The sequence below is a fragment of the Cimex lectularius genome, unplaced genomic scaffold (genome assembly GCF_000648675.2).
Source record: "Cimex lectularius strain Harlan isolate CLEC.00 unplaced genomic scaffold, Clec_2.1 scaffold129, whole genome shotgun sequence".
Classification (NCBI taxonomy): Eukaryota; Metazoa; Arthropoda; class Insecta; order Hemiptera; family Cimicidae; genus Cimex; species Cimex lectularius.
In genome coordinates, this window is record NW_019392715.1 from 803,567 (window position 1) to 824,790 (window position 21,224).

At 35.8% G+C, this 21,224-nt stretch overlaps 1 protein-coding gene across 5 annotated transcripts in view; it reads right to left on the reverse strand.

Moving 5' to 3' along the window:
• LOC106665780 (Krueppel-like factor 9) overlaps nt 1-21,224 on the reverse strand; it is a 222,911-nt gene that overhangs the window by 193,854 nt on the left and 7,833 nt on the right. Inside the window, exon 2 of one of the 5 annotated variants that reach the window (XM_024226492.1) lies at nt 9,358-9,398. The exons of the other annotated variants lie outside the window; for them this stretch is intronic. The gene's annotated coding sequence lies outside the window, so the exon portion shown is untranslated. The remainder of the gene's footprint in view (nt 1-9,357; nt 9,399-21,224) is intronic. 5 annotated transcript variants of the gene reach the window in all.

Sequence of the window (21,224 nt, forward strand, 5' to 3'; positions counted from 1 at the left end):
GTCGCTGATTTCATCGAGAATAGGCAACGCATGATGTTCCAAAATTTCATCCAAATAGCGAGTGGCCGTCAAAGACCTTCCACGAACAACAACCAACTCTGTGCGACTCTTCATTCAAATTCCCACCCTCACCATCAGTGAGCTACGTTGAAAATGTTGGCACTGGGAAAAATTACAGGCTTCGTACCTTTCATTTCGCCTTCTCAACACTCTTTCACGCCCATCTGGAGATCGTAGAGCAAATCTACGCACATTTGTAAAAAGTACAGCAGACCAATCGTCCAAAGACCAATGGCTGAGTTTTCGAGCAAATGCGAGCCTTGCAACTCTGTGTGTTCTGGTCAATTCTGGTTTAAGAGGCGAAAAGCCATCAGTTCATACTGATTTAATCTTCGTTCAGGAATTTGGACACCTAACTTCCTGGAATCGCTTGAACTACTGTAAGGTGCCGGTTTCGCAAAATTCTCAAAGTCAAAAAACGATCATCCTGTGATTCTGTTCCCCTAGGGCGCTCCGAACCGGGCGAATTATGGTAGGTTCCAGTTTCTAGAAAATGTCTAACGGCGTCTCGCAGAGTTTCGTAGGGAACTCCGATGGCAATAGCTGCATACGTGGTGGATCGTCCATTAATCAGTGCCACACCACAACATCCTCAGCACCAAATTCCAGCCGTGCAACTCCGTGTGTTCTGGTCAATTCTGTTACGGGGCGAAAAGCCAACTGATTTAATATTCTTCGAGCAGTGCGTTCAGAAATTTGGACCCCGAACTTACTAGAGCGGATGAATCGCTTGAACAACCGTAAGGTGCCGGGTTCGCAAAATTCTCGAAGTCAAAAAACGGTCATCCAGTGGTTCTGTCTAGGGCGTCCAGAATCGGGCCTTCTTTGGTAGGACTCAGTTTCTCGAAAACTCCTCGTAGTGTTTCGTAGGGAACTTCGGTGGCAATAGCCGCATACCTAATGGAACGTCCATCATCAATAACTGCCACACCACGCGCAACATCCTCAGCACTAACTGGCATTTTAAAGTTTAAAAATTGAAATTAAGAAAAAAAATGAAAACTAAACAGTTTATTCCTTCAGAATTCAAATGAGACTGAATAAACATATTAAATGCCTTCAAAATTAAACATTGAAAAATTCTTTATCCTTGTTTTGGATTAAGGGTAAAGTGTGTTTACCTCTAATTGATATTCCCAATTTAAAACATAGCATAAACAAATATTTATTAGTAAAAGCAATGAGACAAATTAAGAGCAGAATTTTGTTTTATGAAGAAAATGAAAAACCCTCTGGCATATAATGATATGATTGTAATAATAAATAAAATTATATTTCTCAGGATACAAAAACATCGGCAATTATTATTATATCAAAAATCAATTCGCTATGGGTGTTACAAAATATGCTGTGCTAATTTCGTTTTTTTATAACGTTGAAAGGTCAGGTTTCTCATTTACATATACGTTTTCAAGTCAATATGTCGACCAAATTATGTTGATTATACGTTTTTTACACTGTAAGACATTGAAGAATGTCAACAAAAGATAAGAATCTATTTCGGATTGAAAAATTGAAAATAACTGTTTATTTTAAAATTAAATTCCTCTTGGAAGTTAAAAAAAGGGTTTTTTGAATCTTAATGATTAATAGCATTCTGGTCTATGCTTCTGAAAAATATGTGATTTCTTTAAGCACCGTATAATTTACTGGTGGCAGTACTAATTACCATTTTTAAAAATATGTTAGCACTATTCGTTTAATTAGTCACAGCATTTAAGCATTTTCATGGTCTCGTGGGTTCCCATTAAACACTTCACAGACGGGCGAACGAACATTCGTGAGCGACAGCCGGCGTTTTACCGTTTGAACAAATCGCAAAAACCAGTCCTCGCGTATCTTGGACAACTTCCTTGAATGAGCCGGTTGCTCTAAAACAGCATTTCATCCGATGCGAGACCATCGGTTTCATTAGCATTTACACACAGATACACAGACACACACACACAGACAGCGAGCCTCCGGGGGGGTTTCCGGCGGCGGACTCGACCGGAAGTCGACGTTTTTCCGCAAGAGCGCCCACCTAAAGTCCGTCTTCCGGACAATTTACCGGGAGAGTAAATTGTTGAATATTATTAGGCAATCATTGGCCGAGATAGTATAAAACAACAATGGGTAATTGCTAGGTAATGTCCCCTCCAACCCCCCCCAACCCCCGGACTTCACCTCCTCGCTAGTGGTGTGTACCATCTCACTCTTGCTGTCCCTCTCGTTCACACCGTAATTTGTTTATCTATCAATGTCTTTTATATCTCTGTGTCTTATAAGTCAACGACGAAACGCGATCCTTCCATACCAAGAACTTTTTCATTCATTTTTTTAACGTGTAACTCACATCCACAAATTCTTTAACCGTGTACGTCGTTAAAAAGTTACCGTATATGGATATAACGTAAAATAATGTTAAGAGGTGTGGAGGCAGGCTTGTTTTTTCTTGTAACCATTCTAAGAGATTTCGAAATCATTTAACTTAGAAATTTCGAACTTCTGAAACTACTTTAAATTTACCTCCTATAAATCGCAAGCAATTTTTATGAGAAATTGCATAAATTATCAAGGTCTCGTGGTTTTATAATTGTTCAATTTTTTGACGTTACCATTGTTTGGATCCGCAATTTAATAGTGGCAAATTGGCAATAAATTAACTATATTAACAAACAATCATAATCAGCGTTACACAGTTTTATTACTATTATAAATAAAAAATCTGAGGTAAGGCTAATTAGTATATAAAAAATTCCCAGTTCCTTTGGTCAAGCTTTCGAGTAATGTATCCCCTTCATCAGGCCTTTGAAAATATTTATAATAATTTAAATGGCTAATAAATACAAACACCTACTTACAATTTTCGAAATTATAGCTTCAACCGTAATAAATTCATGAAAAATTCAATCTTACCAATTCTCATAAATTCCGTAATGAAGTTAAAAGCCCTAATGAATATATTTATTTAGAAATCGTGAGATGCGGTCTGGTATGATGTAGGTTTCAGAAAAACATTTTCTTTATCGTGCCAACGTTTCGATCTTTAGTGAGATCATCTTCAGGGCCTGGGATTTACAAACATTGTTTATATTACAATTACATTTTGGATGTGGAAAAGTGAATTTATACAATGCAAAATATATTTTTTTATATATTCAATCAAAGTATTTCTACTCGCTCAACGTGTTTGTCTTCTGTGTAATGAATATACTTCTTGAAAGCTTGATCGAGGAACTGGGCGTTTTTCTCTTACATTAAATTTGCCTAATTCCTGAATTTTTATAAATAATTATAATATTAAGGCTGATTTCAATCACATCAATTTTATTATTAAAATTTACTATGAGCCATGTTATTTAGACGTTTGACTTCATTCTCATCAATCATGATATAAAATTGTGTAATGGGGATGAGAATGCCTCTTAAAGTAATTTTTCTCGGTTTTTCGTCTTTTTCTTTCAATTTGTTGATGTGCACACTGACAACAAAAATTAACTTCAGTTTAGCACAAAAATACGAAATAGAATGTTCTGTTGAAGGGTTGTTCTTTTTATTGAATAAACTTACCAACGTTTCTAGTCTCTGGTAAGAACGTTCTCTGGTGTTAATTATTTTTTGATAAGACTTTTTTCAACCGCATGTAGTCAGACGATACTAAAAAAGCCATAAACGGATTTAATTCTCCTTTTTTGTACTCCCGGCGTTCTCATTTAGCGGTGGACGAGCAAATAGCCCGAGTTACGTGTGTGGAATACATTCCGGCTGTTCCAAGAAATCACCATTGGCACTGGTCATAAGTATTCATAAGGCGTTTTCCCTCGTCTGTCCTTATCAATCCTCGATTCCTCGCCGTTATCCTAAGTATAGAATGGCCGGACAATGAACACTTGCTGACTTTTATGGTTATCGGATTCCTAACCGAAATCAAGAAACGTTCAAGTGTTGATATATTAAAAAAATCCTACAATTCATATAAGATACAGAAATCACAGCGAAGGTTATCCATTAATTGTGTTTCTTAGTGACCGGTTATTTCATAATTTGTTGAAGTCGTGAGGAGCGGTCAAGATTGTGGTAGTTTAGAAAAACACCTTTTTTGCCGACGTTTCCACCTTTAATCGGGTCATCTTCAGGTGTTTTTCTAAACTACCACAATCTTGACCGCTCCTCACGATTTCAACAAATTAAGTTATCAATTAAGTATACTTTTTGTAATTTTAGATTTATTTAGTGTTTTCATAAACTGAAAGATTGTCCCTATGTTTAAAGCAAACCCGGACTCCACCCCATGGTCAGCCAGTCTAACGTTATATTTGAAGGGATTTTACATTGCCAAGAAGCAACGGTTCATTAAAATTGAATGTATCGAAATATTTGAAACAGAACAGTAATAAAAATTTGGTGGTTTAATTGGTTTAATTACATTTCATTTACAAATTGCGCTAATTGTTAAAATTGTTACAAAAATAGAATTTCTCCCTTCGACCTTTAGAAGAGAAAGAAACAGCCAGAGAAAACCGGCTTTGAAAAATTCTATCTTACATTTAAATTGATTATCACCTATCATCATTTTCATGCAATTGATAAAAAAATCCGCAAACATCCAGCTTTCGCCTTGCAGTACATTATAGTATGATTAGTATGAACTGACCTTTCTATAATACTTAGGGGCTATTACCGTCAGTCAGTTTGGTGGTTTTAAGCATTTCATACTTGTACTGAATGGTATTAGAAAAAAAAAGAAAATTTTCACAAGTTAACCCGTCAGCATATCAAACAAGCAACCTCTTTCAATCAAGCGAAAAATTATTTTTTCATCTCATCCATGTTTTATGTAAAACATCTATGGTGTATAACTATAGTGACCTACGCATTAATCAATTTCGCTTATTAGGAATAAAAGCTTTTCCGGATAAAATCCACAAAATAAAGCTGGAAAGTTGTATTTGTTTGTATGAGTTAATTACAATTCAACTAGTCTGTTATATGCGGAAAATTCTAAACGAAAATATTTTTTAAAAACTCTACTGAGATATACACTAGAGGTTTTTAAACGGTCCAACGTGTAGGGGGAATTACAAATAATAATAATAACAAGAGTGTATCACATAAATGTAAATGGAGATTTTTATCTTGTAAACCTGACGTCATGTATTGGGAAACGACAGAAGGCAGCCGCCGTTAAAAGTGAAACTTGTAATTATACGGGAGTGAAGGCGGGTTCTCGAAGACCCAAATAAATCGGGTCACATCGCAACGGTTGGCCCTAGAGATAGGCCTGCTATGCTAAACAAACAATTAATTATTATTCATTATTCGGGTTATGCAAAAACACAATTTGGCCGAACAGAGAATATGTCTATCCTTTTATTTTAATTCGTGATTTATCGTTTACAGTGAGCACATGTTAACGCTCAGAAAGCAACCTTCTTCATACTCACCCCAGTATTTCGAATTTCACAGATCAGTGAACGGAAGCGGAACAACTGTTGATTAAAACGCTGCCGAAAAGTCTGAAAACCTTCCTAGTAAAACAAGCCGTTTTGCCTTCTCTCCCAACAAGTTATTAACTTTTAAACAAGGTTTGTAATAGATAAATCTCTTTTTCAGAACAATTACAAGGAATTATGTCGGTTTCATTAATTTTAGTTTTAGTAAGGCGCACCCTGTCATTTGACTACGCGGTTTCTTCGCCTGAGCCTATCAAAAGATTTAAATACATCATAGCACAATTGATCATGATTAAACGAAAAAGTAGAATCTCAGCTGATCTTATTTTCTACTCTATTGTTTCTTTTATGCTGTTGTAAGTTAAAAATAATAATTTAAATTAACTATTGTAATTTATGTAGAGTTTCAATCTTCGTAGAGGTCATTAGTCAGGTGAAGAAAGAAGAAGACTAATTGTTGGGTTCACCAAGCTTTCGGCAACTTATAGTGCCATCATCAGGGCCTATTTATTAAAAATTAAAATAAATAATATACAATTAACAGTTAACAAAATAAATAATATACATACTTTCCCAAGAGTGCAGAAAACGATTAACACGGAAAACTATTGTAAAAGCGTTTTGGGTTTAAGGGTACGAAGCACATGGCCAATATACTACATTTTACATGGTGAAAGTAGGGATGGTTAGGGATGGTTAGGGAAAAAATTGAAATTGTTAAGGAATATAAATATCTAGGTGTAAAGCTATCCCCTCGTCTGTCTTTCAATTATCACATCAATAATAAAGTGTCTACAGCGAAATGGGCTCTGAACTGTATATGGCACGACTTAATTTCCCAAAATTTTATTTCCCTTCCACTGAAATTCAGACTGTTTCACTCAGTTTGCCGCTCGATACTATGTTACGCCTCACAAGTCTGGGGCTTTGAAAAATTTGAACAGCTTGAAAAAACTCAACGTTTTTTCATTAAAAAGTTATTTGCCCTTCCCAAAACCACCCCGAATTGTATGATTTATTTACAGACTAAAGTTGACCCGTTATTTGTATATACCTTCAAACTTCATTTTAATTACATCTTTAAACTCTTGAAACATCCTGATTACCGTCTTTCCATAATTGTAGCCCTGGAAGCCTTTAGTCGTGGTGCTTTGTGGTTTGAATGTTGGAATAGCATGTGTAGGGATCTATCATGTGACTCATCATTTTCTATAAATAACTTGAATGAGTGACCTTTCAAGTTTAAGGAAATTATAACAAAACTGAGTGTCAATTTCAGTGAAGAACTTTGTGAACAAGTAAGATCAACCTCGCGCTTTTTATTCTATAAGGAACTTTACCAAGATGATTTTAATATGTTTAACCTATCTAAGGACAGGTCTAAAGGTTTGTCATTGGTCGAGTTAAGGTGGTTATTCAAAATCAGAGGGGACCTCCTTTATCTCAATGGTGCACCTTTTCGGGCTAGAGAAAATGTAATTTGTTCATTATGCAATGACCAGGTTAAAGAAGACATAGTGCATTTTATTGCAAAATGCACTATCCTATGGGAGATTCGGCTTCTGCATCTAAATTTTTCTAAATTGAATGTGACACAGGTTATTGACTTACTGCTTAATGATTACTAAAATGTAATCAAATATGCGCGCCACGCCTGGCACTATCGCCAAGAGTTAATATTAGAATTTAATTTTTGAATATTTTAAAGCCTTGTCATTCTAAATTACTGGCCCAAATAATTTATATATCTATATTATTGTAAATTAAACGAAGAACAAAAATTATTGTTTATAATGTATGCTAGTAACTAATGTAATTATTAAAAATTAAATTATCAATTGTAATATTTATTTATGGATCAATTTTTTTCTTTTGTACATTTTTCTCTGTGTCGACCAAAAATTTAAGTCAAATGAAAATCGACCTCCGGCAGACGGACCCTCCATGCCGTAATTATACTTTAAATTATATACTATGTAATGTTTATAACTTTTCTTTTTTGCAATAAAGTATTACTATTATTATTATATTATTATTATTATTATTATGGTGAAAATAGACATATATATATATAGATTAGACAGGTGAAGAAAGAAGAAGTACTTACAATTACAAATAGTAAAATTACAAAAAAGTTATTGTAAGTACTTCTTCTTTCTTCACCTGTCTAATGACCTCTAAAGATTGAAAATCTACATAGATTATCTGCAGGTCGATCAACAAACACCATGTTGTAATTTATTTTATGTATTGGTAAATTTATTAGTATGTATTCATTTTTATACAAAGAAGTTGAGGTAGCTCAAGTGGTAGAGCGTCAGTGTATCAATCCGGATGTCGTGGGTTCGAGTCCCGCTCTGACACTAGGAATAAGGATAAAAGACGTCGCCACAACTCGTTTTGTACCTTGATCTACTTTTATAAATCATTGGCTAGCTGCAGATTGCTAATCAACCTACCATTGCCAGAGGTTGCTTAATGGAGGATCTCACTTGCGGCTTTTCCTCTCCTAGTTGTAGGAATCTACACCTACATAAACTCACATAGAAACATTTAACATGTTCTGTTGTCTCCTTCTTCCTGGCAGTATGGACATAGTGTTTCTTATGTCTGTACTCCTATCAGGAGCATGTAACTCCTTAGGCGGCAGAACAACTAGAATCCTGGTTTTGCTGCGGTTACCCAACAGTAATTCCTTTGCAAGTCTTGCGGATCGCCCTTCTATTAATCTCTTCATCTCAGGTCTGGGGTATTGTTCCACCAAACTGTGGACCCATGAAGAATCACTTCTTGGATATATTATTATATGTGGCAAGGTCACAATAGGATTAGGGGCCAGGAGAATACATCTCCTTTTTTTGGTCAACATATCCGCCCTCTCATTGCATCTATATCCCGAATGCCAGGTTCAGGTCATTGATGTCACTGAATTCTTCCGTACAATTTCATACGCTTTTTGTCTTTAACTCCCATGAGAGAGCTGTCGGAAAAAATGGCTACCTTCCTGGAATGTGTTCCTAGTCTTTTTATTTCTCTGACATAGCGTTCAATTGCTATTATTTTACAGTAGCGTATTTATCTAAGTTTATGTTAGCACGACATGCTCGTGACACTTAATTTCTCAACTCTAAGATCATGAATAACAAAATCTGTATTGGGTAATAATTTTTTATTTACTTCATATTTGGCATATTTATATTGTGATATTCCTAACTACAAATTATTTAGATATCGTTAGATGCGGTCTGGTGTGATGTAGGTTTCAGAAAAACATTTTTTTTATCGTGCCAACGTTTCGATCTTTATTGAGATCATCTTCAGGGCTCAAAGTGTTTGTTTTCTGCGTAAGTGTGCCATTCTTGCGTGTCGTGTTGAGAGTGCTCAATGCAAGAATGGCACAGTTAGAAAATAAACACTTTGAGCCCTGAAGATGATCTCAATAAAGATCGAAACGTTGGCACGTTAAAAAAAATGTTTTTCTGAAACCTACATCACACCAGACCGCATCTCACGATATCTGAATAATTATCGACTAACGTCACTAATCATCACAACTAACTACAAATTTTAACATTGCAATATATTTCTTGTACATAGTTACTATTACATAGCCAGTGATTTTGAAAAAAACTATATATACATATTATTTTTATAATCTCACTCAGTCAACCAAAAGGTACTATTTTTTGAAAAATACTATTATATACTGGAGAGCCAACTTTTTATAATATGTATCGATTGTGTTTAGACTTGTTACTAAAGCAAAAACGAATGCACAAAAAGCAATTTTCAAAATCACTACCGATATAAAAGTAAAATTATATAAAGTAGCGTAAAAGTAAGTAGTTATAAAGTAACTAACCACGATCTGAAGGTCCTGGTAGGCACATTCGTTCAACATACCTGAAAAAGAATGGTCGCTATTATTCTCAAACTTAAGAAAATCATAAGCTATAGATATTTTCTTAACGATTATTTAACTATATTTTTGTTGGTCTGTGGTTTCTAAAGACATGTCCCAATTAGTAGGTGACGATGGTGTTTAGACGTGGATTAGCATTACTAATGAATCGCTCTCTTGGTTAACAGTGTAAATGTTGAACAGAGGCCAACTTGAATAAATTATTCCACGGGTTATTACGCAACAGAATCAAAGTCTAGGAAAATGTGGTGCAAACTTGTCAAGAGACCTCGCCTAGTATGTCAGAAGATTGAACCGGAATTGGGAGAAATTAGTTATAATAGCTAGTCGGAAGTAAACGTGAAGAAACGCTAATGCGAACTTATTAATGGGCGACTTAGGGGGTAACATCCAGAATTCCCCTCCTCAACTTGTTTTCAACTCCAGTCTTTCATTCATAGGTTCAGAAACTATAGCGTGAATGAAGGACAGCTTTTGCTGTTGTTTCGCTTTCAAAGTGAAACTCCGACTCCCATATAATTTAACCCTTTGAGTATTAATTTCTGTTGGAAATATATAATTCAGATACGAAAACAATATAATTATCTATGGGACCAGGATGTAATTACACAGTTTAGTAATTCAATTAGCGTACAATTATTTGATGTTTCCACGAAGTAATATTCTGTTGTGCAAGTAGAATGTCTGAAACCTTTGATGATCTCATTCTATATTTCGTCTCACTTTATATTTATTAGTTTTCATGGCAATATAAATAATTGAGATCCGTATATTTTACGGTAGATTAATTCGTTGAATTCAACCTAATATAAATTATGGGAAAGGTTTTGTTTTTGCAAATACCTATTTCTGTCTTATCTGAGCAATATTAGAGAATTTTGCACAAAGTTTCCGCTATTTGAAGGTCACCGTTATATTTAACGTCTTTTAAACGATGAGGCTGGTTGGAGATTTTTTGCTTAGCGTATTTTGCCCCTAACTCTAAGTTTCCTGCAGTTAGTAGTAGTTCAAGTTATAATCCTATCTTGCAAGCTTGTAAACAAAGGCATCGTACGCGGATTATATAGATTTTCTCTCGATTGCTGATGATAGTTTGGCAATTGCTGAGGACGTGATAGTTGTAGAAGCTCTAATGTATTGGGTTGTCCGGAAAATAATGCAGGATTTTAAGTTTTCATTAAAAAAAATCTATATAAAATATTCTGTTTACGTTTACAGGATTACTCATTTGTANTAATAAGTTACCAACACGTTGGGAGAAATGTATTGAGAGTATGGGAAATTATTTTGATTAAAGAACATTGCTTTAAAGTAACTAGTTTCTTTTTTTTTTGTTTAATACCAAAATCCTGCATTATTTTCCGGACAACCCAATATAAAGAAAACATCAATTACCGCTCTATGAGGTCTGGCATTGTCATCCAGAAATCGAACCTCGATATTTTCTTGGATATGACGTATTGCGGTTTCCTTCAACAATGCGGAGTCCAGTTCGCCCTCCAGTGTGAATTCCAGCCCAGACCATTACACCGTGTCCTCCAAACTGAACTGAAGGGAGCACGAACCGTACGCATCCACTGTTGTTGGTAAACCCTTCGGCGCCTCCTACACTATACAGACTGAAACGCGACTCATCGGTAAACATAACAGAGTAAACATAATGGGGTAGTCCTCGATAATTACTTGGACGTAACGGACTGCGGTGAGGTTGCCTTCAACAATGTGGAGACCAAACTGCACTGAATGGAGTACGAACTAGGACATTGCAGGCGTCCTCCTCGCTGGTGTTTTCATGTAGGCGCTCGCTGCACCATATTCTCCTGTGTTATTCGGGCGGGACGTTGCTGCAGGTCGTCTCAAAGGGGTGTTCGTAATTGTTTGTGTTGATGAAAGCCTTGCCAATACATCTTGTACTTCATTTAGAACCTGGCTGGCACTGTGCAAAGGTTCTTTCTTGTAGCAATTACAATATTTCTGCCCTCCCTTAGAGTCGTAACGCGCTGAGATCCACTACCTGGTTTCTTATTGGCACATCCACTCTCTCTGATATATTAATTTATTAATCTGATATATATGTTAAATATTGCGAACGTCTGCTTCAAGAAGATAGATGATGCCTTTCCATGGTCAAAGAGTCAACAAATAGCGCCTTTCAGATAACGTTCCGTTAAATCTGCGCATACACATCTCAATTAATTTAGCGTTACCGTTCACGCTATCGTTGTGCCAAATCTCCCTATTATATCGTATGAAAAGGCAATGTGATCAAGCCAAAATCACACTGTTTTCGTGGTCTTGAAATGGTGCACCAACAATTGGTATTCATATGCTTAATCTTATTAAAATCGACTTGGATGAGCTGTCAGTCGTCGAATCTTTTCCAACTAAGATCGAGGGTCGGTGGAGATTATGTTGCTTGATCTAAAAAAAAATAGGTAGGCAACCTAATATGCACCTGCAACGCGGGAACATAGTAGCAAATGTTTCAAGGAATTGTTGTTTTAATTTGTCTTTAAAAAATTCTCTCATGAATACTGTCATTTACTAAGATAATCGAATATTTGCGTTAAATATCTTAATTTTTTAAAAATTGCGTGAAATGTATCCCGCCACGAGCAATAAAGAAATAGAACCACCATCGGAATAATAAATGTATTCGGCATGGGGATAACAATTAACGCGGTCGGTCGAACAAATTTCTGAACGTTCCAATTCGTGTTCATGATTCGGTTCGGTCGGTAAAAATCATGGAGGTAGCATACGATAAATTAATTGAAGATCAGATAGAGAGTACGGAACTAGTCGGATACTGTAATTTGTTCTGGGGGCATGGAATCTGATTCCGATCGGGGCCAGTCAGATCACGACCGATCCGGTTTAGATTTCGCCTTCGAACACTGCGATCAAAATTAAGTTTCACATTTCTATCCACGAATAAGTATGAAGACGGGAGAAAATTAATCCAAAAATAATTAAAATGCAATTATTTTTCTAAGTACGTAATATTATTCAGGTGTGATTATCTGTTCTATAATATCTCAAATAGAGAATACCAACATCCTTAATTTTCCATTGAACTAATTACTCTATTAACTATTCATATCAATAAACAATATTGTATGAGATGGTAAGCTTTTTTTTGCAAACAATAATCAGAATCAACAGCGTTAGCCAAAGAACGCTGTCTTTTAACTACTCCAAAATGACTAATAATAATAAATATATACCAGAGGATCGGGTAGATCATGTGCCAATTCGCACATAGCGTGACAAATTTGATGACGGTAGTTAATTTTCCAAACGATATATTGGCAAGTTCAGAAGGCAGCATTCCTCTCGGAATATGTAATGGCAGCGTAGCTTGTAGTTCGTTATTTTTATCATCTGGAGCATCATACATCGAGAGATTCATAAAATGTGAATAGAATACAAAAAATTATTTGTAAAATGTTACAACTGAAACCCCATCACTTCATTTCTTTTTTAACATTGAATTTGTTAGTTTTATTTATTTTCAAGTTCAAATTGTAAAAAGTTATATAATGTGTATTGTTTTATTAAACCGTAGTTCCATTGTAATTGTGGTCAAAATATTGTGGTATTTGAAAAAACGTTGGCCACCCCTGATGTTGAGCGTCGCCTTCAGTTTAAATATACAAGGCCAGTTTCGCAACGGCTTTGCTAAAACAATAACCGGATCGTAACTACTCCGTTACTTCGTACTGGTCTACAACATTCGCCTGTAAGTGCAAGAGAGGAACGTTGGAGGTCAATATGCCATCGGCCGTACCGTTGACATGTTTCGACGAAATACATCCTTCCTTCCCAACCCGAGCTGCCAACCCGGTGAGCGAGCGCAGCTCCCGTTGTATGTCCTTGTTCGCCAAGGAGCCAGATTTTCTGGTAAATGTCAAGGTCTCTCCCTCACCGTTCCTCCCTCTCCACCACAGCTCGATGAATATGTAACAAGCAAATGAAGTGTGCACAATTTTTCTTAAACAAGCCCGCATAGCGATGCTGACCTGACTGACATCTGGAATTTGGGTAAGGCTTACGATCAACCCATAATTTCCCAATACACTTTGGTATATACAAAACCGTAACACGTTTACCTCATATGTTTACGATTTCTATACCATTATAAATATCAACTGAAGTAAGAAAGACTTTTGACATCAAGAACAGAATTCGTTTAAAAAGTTCTATGTTTTACTTGTGATCTATGTTGTACCTGTCATAATAGACAGTATCATATTAAAGGAGTCCAAATGTAAATGGGTTTAACGTGTAATTTATATTTGAAACACTTTTTCAATATAACTAAGGAAGAAACCATTTGAAAGATTAGATTTGAAGTGAGATGTGAATTTAATTAGCACATCATATCCCATCATAGTGACCGGTGATTCGTTAAAGAGCCGAAGATTCCACGATGCGAACATTTAGCGTAATTCAACATTTCCTTCTCCTTCCTACAACAAGACAGCCACCCAAAACTAAACTAACTAATGATTAGATCATTAACGGTAATATCAATTTCGGGGCTGAAACCGGGAGATACGTGACCGGCCCCAGTTATGTGTATCTCTCCTCAGCGAGACCCGTTCGACCGGTCGGCCCCCAAGGAGAACGATTGTTTCACAAACCGTGTGTTTACCCTGGCTCGTGACTAGTGCTCAAAAACCTCCTTCAGAATTTCAGCAGTTGATTGTCTCCTTCCTTCTGTCCATTTCCATGCTAGAACCGGCTACTTGTCCCCTAATGTATGTAGTAACACTGTACTTTTTTAATCCGTCAGAGATAAAAAGTAACATATCATTTACATTTTCATATATCCCTTGCTTCGTTAATATTTTAACTTCGTCCAAACGATCAAAACTTCCATCCAAACGATTTTAGATTCGTTAAATGATACAAGAAAAGTAAAAGATGATGCGAAAAAGCCCAGGCAACACGTCCTGCATCATTATCTTCTCCTTGATAATTATCTGACCCAAATAGACATTAAAAAGTTTTAAAATTATCAGAAAATTAAAAAACTTAGCTAGCTTGCATTAAACAAAATTCCATTTAAAATTATTACTTTGTTTCAATGGCCAATTAAAATAGTCCTTAGAACGCACCATGAGAATTGGTGGGAAAAAAGAATATCAAAACGATTTATTATTAACTAAAGTTAGCGTCATTTGATAAATGACTATATCCAATTGTTAAAATAACGTCAGTAATCATTTATATAGTAATTAAATTATTCGAAAATCGTGAGAGGCAGTCTGGTGTGATGTAGGTTTCAGAAAAACATTTTCTGTATCGTGTCAACGTTTCGATCTTTATTGAGATCATCTTCAGGGCCTGGGATTTACATTGTTTAAATTTAACAAGTACAACATGTAGGATGTGGGGGTTGTAAATCCCAGACCCTGAAGATGATCTTAATAAAGTCGAAACGTTGGCACGATAAAGAAAATGTGTGATGATTAGTGACCGTTTGCCGATGATTATTCAGAAATCGTGAGATCCGGTCTGGTGTGATGTAGGTTTCAAGAAGCCGACTCCTTATATAAAAATGTCTTTCTTACCGACTTCCTTCCCCACCCATACAAAATCCAACGTATATAAACATAAAACAGCGATATCTCACTGGCACTGCATTGTATAAATTCACTTTTTTTCTACATCCTACATGTATTTGTTAAATTAAAACAATGTTTGTAAATCCCAGGCCCTGAAGAGATGTCAATAAATATCGAAACGTTGGCACGATAAAGAAAATGTTTTTTTGAAACCTATATCAAACCAGACTGCATCTCACCATTTTCGAATCATTATTGAATAACGGTCACTAATCACCACACATAGTAATTAAAGTTGTAGGGATAGCTCTTCTGTATTATATTGCACGTCAAATGTTTTTAAGTGGTAGATTTGTTACCGCACCTTTTACAAATTATTAAAGAACGCAAACTGTCGGTTGACCAATAACACACAGACGAGCCACTGAAGATGGCGAATTGCCGAGACCAAACCAGCAAAAATACACTAGTTTGATCTAGCTACAGGTCCATCGCACTCATACATAACACAACATAACACAATTTAAAATAATAATTCACATAACGCCAAATTATACAAAAAATTCAGTTCGTGAGACAAATTTTTCATCTCAACCACACTTTAAATAAAAATTATAAATCAATTTGAAAGTGATAATATTCCAATTGTTAGCTTCCATAAATTGCACAACGCTTTCGACTCTTTGATCTTGTGCAAACAATAACCCTTTTAAAATGTGCAATTTGTAGGCGGACCAAACGGAGATATATTTACATAGATTAATTACTAAAGTATCTGTTCGGCTCCATTTTCAAACCATTAACCGAAACGATACAAGTGTGAAACTGGATTTTATCTCCTATCCCTCGTCGACCTAAATCCCTATCTCGGGATCGGCAATATTGCAATGTCGGCTCTAGATCCTGTACTTTTTTCGAAGCCCGTTTCCCCTTCATTACGATCGCGATGGCCTCACGGGTGAATTAACAAGTTATCTGTTCTTTATGGTCTCCTTAATTTATTAGTAAACAACTGGAAGGAGTAATAATATCCATAATCAATAACCCATATATTTGTAGCCTATGAATTACCCCCGATAGATGGTGACTCATGCAATACACCAAATTTAAACTACAAATGAAAGAAAACATATTTACTTATGAACACGATAAAATAGTACTTAACGCTTTCATAAAACTATTCATAATATTTTATTATATTCAAAAGTAAATTTTTTGACTGATTGGCCTTAAAGGAAGAACCATATGTAAAACTGATAGGTAAATCCGATAAGAAAAGCAAAAGGTCGTGAAGTTTATCTGGATGGTCAAAGTCCCACGATGAACTGAAACTGCTGTTTCTTAAACGATAAACTGTATATGACAAATTTTATTTGGCAAATGCAATATTAGATACAAGATGTGACAGGATGAAGAGCCATATTGGAGATAGAAGATTCCAAGATGAAAATTTTAGATTGGCGCAAAAAAAATCATTGTTGCCAATAATCGGGCGGAAACAGAGCAGGAACAACACTGCACTCGTCCTAAACTCACGGGATTTCTAGCTAAACTTAAACAAAATTGCTAAAGTTTTCATTGCTCTGAAGCAATTTGGGGCTGGAAGTGGTTAAGAGAAGGCATCCAACTGCAGACTTAAGGAAAGGTTTCTTCCAGAATAGCCATCAACAGTGCCCATATGGCTTTTTAACTATTAGACAACAATGCTTTGTTAGTAACGAACTTATAGGGAGGCCGCGGAGTCGAGTGGCTAAGGCGTCAGACTCTCGGCTAGTAGATCCCGCGGTCGTGGGTTCGATCCCCACCGTCGCCTCTGGATTTTTTCTGACGCCTAAGGGGACCGGTGGCCGCAATTGAAAGAAATTGACACGGCACTCATCAATGGAAGGAGCGGGATCAGATCTCAGCGACCCTGAATTTGGTTCCAACCCCCTTCAAAAATGAGTTTCTTCGATGGAAGAACACCGGCACACCGGGGGCTCAAATTCACACTTGTGTTGCGAGCCCCCAAAAAATGGAGCCAGGGATAAAGTACAATAAGCTGCACAGCTGCAGTGCTCAGGGTGGAATTCCTCCACAAAAAAAAAAAAGAGAGAGAGAGAGAGAGAGAGTACAAATACTTTGATTAAACCTAAAATTTATAAATAGCGTACATCATTGTATAAATTCATATTAATATCTGATACGTGTTTGTTCATAATATTCATCATAATTTAAACAATATTTATAAATCCCAGGCGCTGAAGATGATCTCAATAAAGATCGAAACGTTGACTTTGAGTGAGTACAAATACTATGATTAAACCTAATATTTATATATAGCGTACATCATTGTATAAATTCGTATTAATATCTGATACGTATTTGTTCATAATATTCATCATAATTTAAACAATGTTTATAAATCCCAGGCGCTGAAGATGATCTTAATAAACATCGAAACGTTGGCACGATAAAGAAAATGTTTTTCTAAACCCACATCTCGCCAGACCGCATCTCACGATCTCTAAACAATGATTAACTGTCACTAAACACACATTATATCAAGCTTTTTACAAATCACAAAAATAAAGAATATTCCCTCATACGCATAATGGAAATAGTTGATATATTTGATGATAAATAGATTGAATTTAACCCTTCAACAAAGCGATGTAAACTTTAGTAGCGCGATTATTGGATTAACGAGAACTATATGATAAGATTGATGAGAATATTTTTAAATATCGATAACACTGATGTTTGCGGACCACTCGAACTGACTGCCAATACTTTGGCTGTTTAATTTACAACGTTTAGGATTTTTCCAGATCCCTGTCAGGACGCACTTTGCAACAGCACGAGACGTGGACTGTAAATCAGAATGTCACATTAACGTTTACCAAGATTCGATTTTATCGTTTCGCCGGATGGGGCGAAGCCGGTTAACAATAAGATTGCTCAACCACCTCGGGGATAATTCAGCTTATCGCCGTGCCATTATTATACGTGCCATGTCACGATTTGATGAAAAGTGAGTCAAAACTGTTTAGATTCACGAGACGCCCAACCACGATTCACAGATCCATGTGACAACAAATTTGCATTATCGGTCATTAATGGAAGAATGCGGTCAAATAGATTTTCGTTAGAAGCCAAAACTAGAAACATTGACGCAAGAATTCAATTTGGTGATGTGGTAGCATAATTTGTAGCGGCCAAATGCCACAACCTCGGACCGTAAACTGATTTTCGTCGTGAGCGCGATTCAAGCTTAATTTTCATTTTTCATTTCTTTAAAGTTAAGTTAAAGCCGACATGATTCTAGGAAGTGGGGGTGTTTGTTACCTAAGCCTTGTAGCTTATTGTTTGTGTTTCCTAGTTCCTTAGTTCAGTGCAATCGACTTGACCCTCCTCATCAGAAGTAATAGGATCTGCATTGACTGTCATTGCTGCAATTCCATTCCCAGGGTTCTCTTGGTATCAGTTGGGAGTTGGCTCATTGGGTCAGTTGGGTCAGTTTGCTCATCAGTCATTGGGAGTTTGCTTCGTATTCGAAGATGTTATGACTGGATGTTTCTTCCTTCTCAATGCATAATCTACAGATGGGCTCGTTATTGAATCCATGTTGTGTAGATGCCAGTGACCGGTTAATAGTCCTATTTTTCGTCTGAATTCAGCCCTCTTTAATTATTTCCAGTCTTTGTGAGGGTTATTCACTTTATCCACTTTTTGGATCCATTCTGTGATGGATGATTCTGTGTTTGTTTTTATTGTCCCAAGAATAAGTCAGGCCTATGTATGGTCTTTCAGATCCTCCTCTTGTCAGTGTATCTGCATTAACAAGCGAAGCCTGAGTTCTTTTAACAAGAATATTGTTGTCTACTCTGAATTATACACGTTTTTACACTATAAGCTTGTTCGAATTACTTCAGAAATATTTATGGCTCTCTATTGTTGTCCTATCTAATTTTGGTAAAAACGTGGTTTGATATCACCGAAAACCCGTTCTGCTTTCATTGTCAAAAGTGCACAAAACCGACGCTGCTATAAATAAGTCGCTTTTGACCGAAGCTTAATGAATGTTTTTTAAATTTAAATAACCGTCCCTTTTGTCCAATAATTTACTTTCATAACGGTTTGTAAAGCCTAGATTCGTTAAATGTGTCTTTAAAAAATCTCCTTATAAATACACAATTTTTTTTTAAGTATGAGTCAATATATTACAATAATCCGAATTTATTTGTCGACTAGAACAAAATTGGATGTCCGATTGTAAAGGGATCATTTTAGGAAAACAATTGCCCTTTTAGATTCCAAAGATTTGATTGCTAAAGCTCTAATAGTAATTAATTCATCACATTAATCACGCTTCGTTATCATTTAATTTTAGACGCTAAAATTAGACCTGTGATACATAACAACAGCGTTACAGGGTTAATTGACGGTTTAAGTTCACAAAAACTGAAAAATTTTATATTTCCAATAGAAATGAACTTTATTTCGTTATTTAATTAATTGATAAGTGAAAATTTTCAGAAAATTCGAAAATTATAAGTGCGTAGATGGCAGAACGGTGAAACAACGAATGCAACACTACTTCACGATTTGCGACAATAATTATTTCTTTCCAGGAGAGCAAATTCACAGACCAATTTGACGACTTTCCCTTTATCCTGACAGTGCCTGGTTGTATTATTTTCCCTTCCGCATCTAAATAATGCAATCCTCATAAAACGAGGCGTGCAGTAACTATATTGCATTTGGCTAAATAATTAAATACGATCCAGGCAAGATCACCGTTGAGAGGACAAAAGAGAACTGTTCAGAATAACAAAGTTGTGTTGGTGATTAGTGTCCGTTAGTCGATGATTATTCAGAAATCGTGAGATGCGGTCTGGTGTGATGTAGGCTTCAGAAAAACATTTTCTTTATCGTGCCAACGTTTCGATCTTTACTGAGACCATCTTCAGGGCCTGGGATTTACAAACATTGTTTAAATTTAACAAAAACATGTAGGATGGGACTTTTTTCCACATCCTACATGTTTTTGTTAAATTTAAACAATGTTTGTAAATCCCAGGCCCTGAAGATGGTGCTAATAAGGATCGAAACGTTGCACGATAAAGAAAATGTTTTTCTGAAACCTACATCACACCAGTCCGCATTTCACGATTTCTGAATAATCAGAATAACAAAAGTTTACAACAAACAATGCTTCTAAAATACTAGATAAAGATCTTTATCCTTTACCTAAGATTTTAAGCGTAATTCATGTTAAAAGATTACACGGTGATTTTAGTAATAATAACTAGACTTAATACACATTTTGATTATTTAGTTTTAATAAAATTTACAAGTCCTGGTGTTCTGATGAAAATATAGAATCATACATTTTTCGATTAAACAACACGGTTTTTTAAAGATATTTGTAGATAATCAAAAGAGATATCTAAATTGTTTTAGATTTTGAACGATGATTTACATTTTTTCCTTATATGTATGTTTACAATTTAGTCCTTATAAGCCAGGTCCTATGTTACTTTCTACGTGAAATAGCAAATATATTCAACAAATTAATGTTACTATTTTGAGCAGTGTTTGATTAAATGCTACTTTCGACTGTCGAAAAATATTAATCCGCGAATCAGGACGGTTTCAGAATCCATTCATAATGTAAGCCTACGCTAAACGCCTTAGAGTTGGCACAGATTGATGGCCGTAAGAATTAATTACAGTTTTCTGCCTTCAAACGAATCGTAGTAACAAATCCAATTTATACACTCCTCGAACTTGGTGCGATATATTTGGTGGAATAATTGCATTTCGGGTTTGTTTTGCATTGTTTCTCCCAATTTAATTTTGTCCGGGAGCAAGAATAATACATGAACATCACAAAAGCTAAGATATAGAGAGAAAGCATTAGCTGATGGTAATGATCCATTAAAATTCAAGGAATTCAATCACTTGTGCAAAAACGAAGACAAAATGGTAAATGCATTCTCTTTCCAATAACCGCAGGTATAACGTAGAAAACCGATTTATAAGCAATCAACAACAAATGCGGGAGGAGGAATCGAATAAAAAATTTCAAAGTATACAATACGCCGCCGTGTTCTGAAAACGTATGTAACCAACTTCACTAGTTTTCGTGGTCCGCTTGACCAATGAATATCTTTCAATTAATTATAGTTTTTAGTTGAAAGAAAAAAGTCAGTGTAACGAGCGGTATTCGAACGCACGACTTTCGGCTAG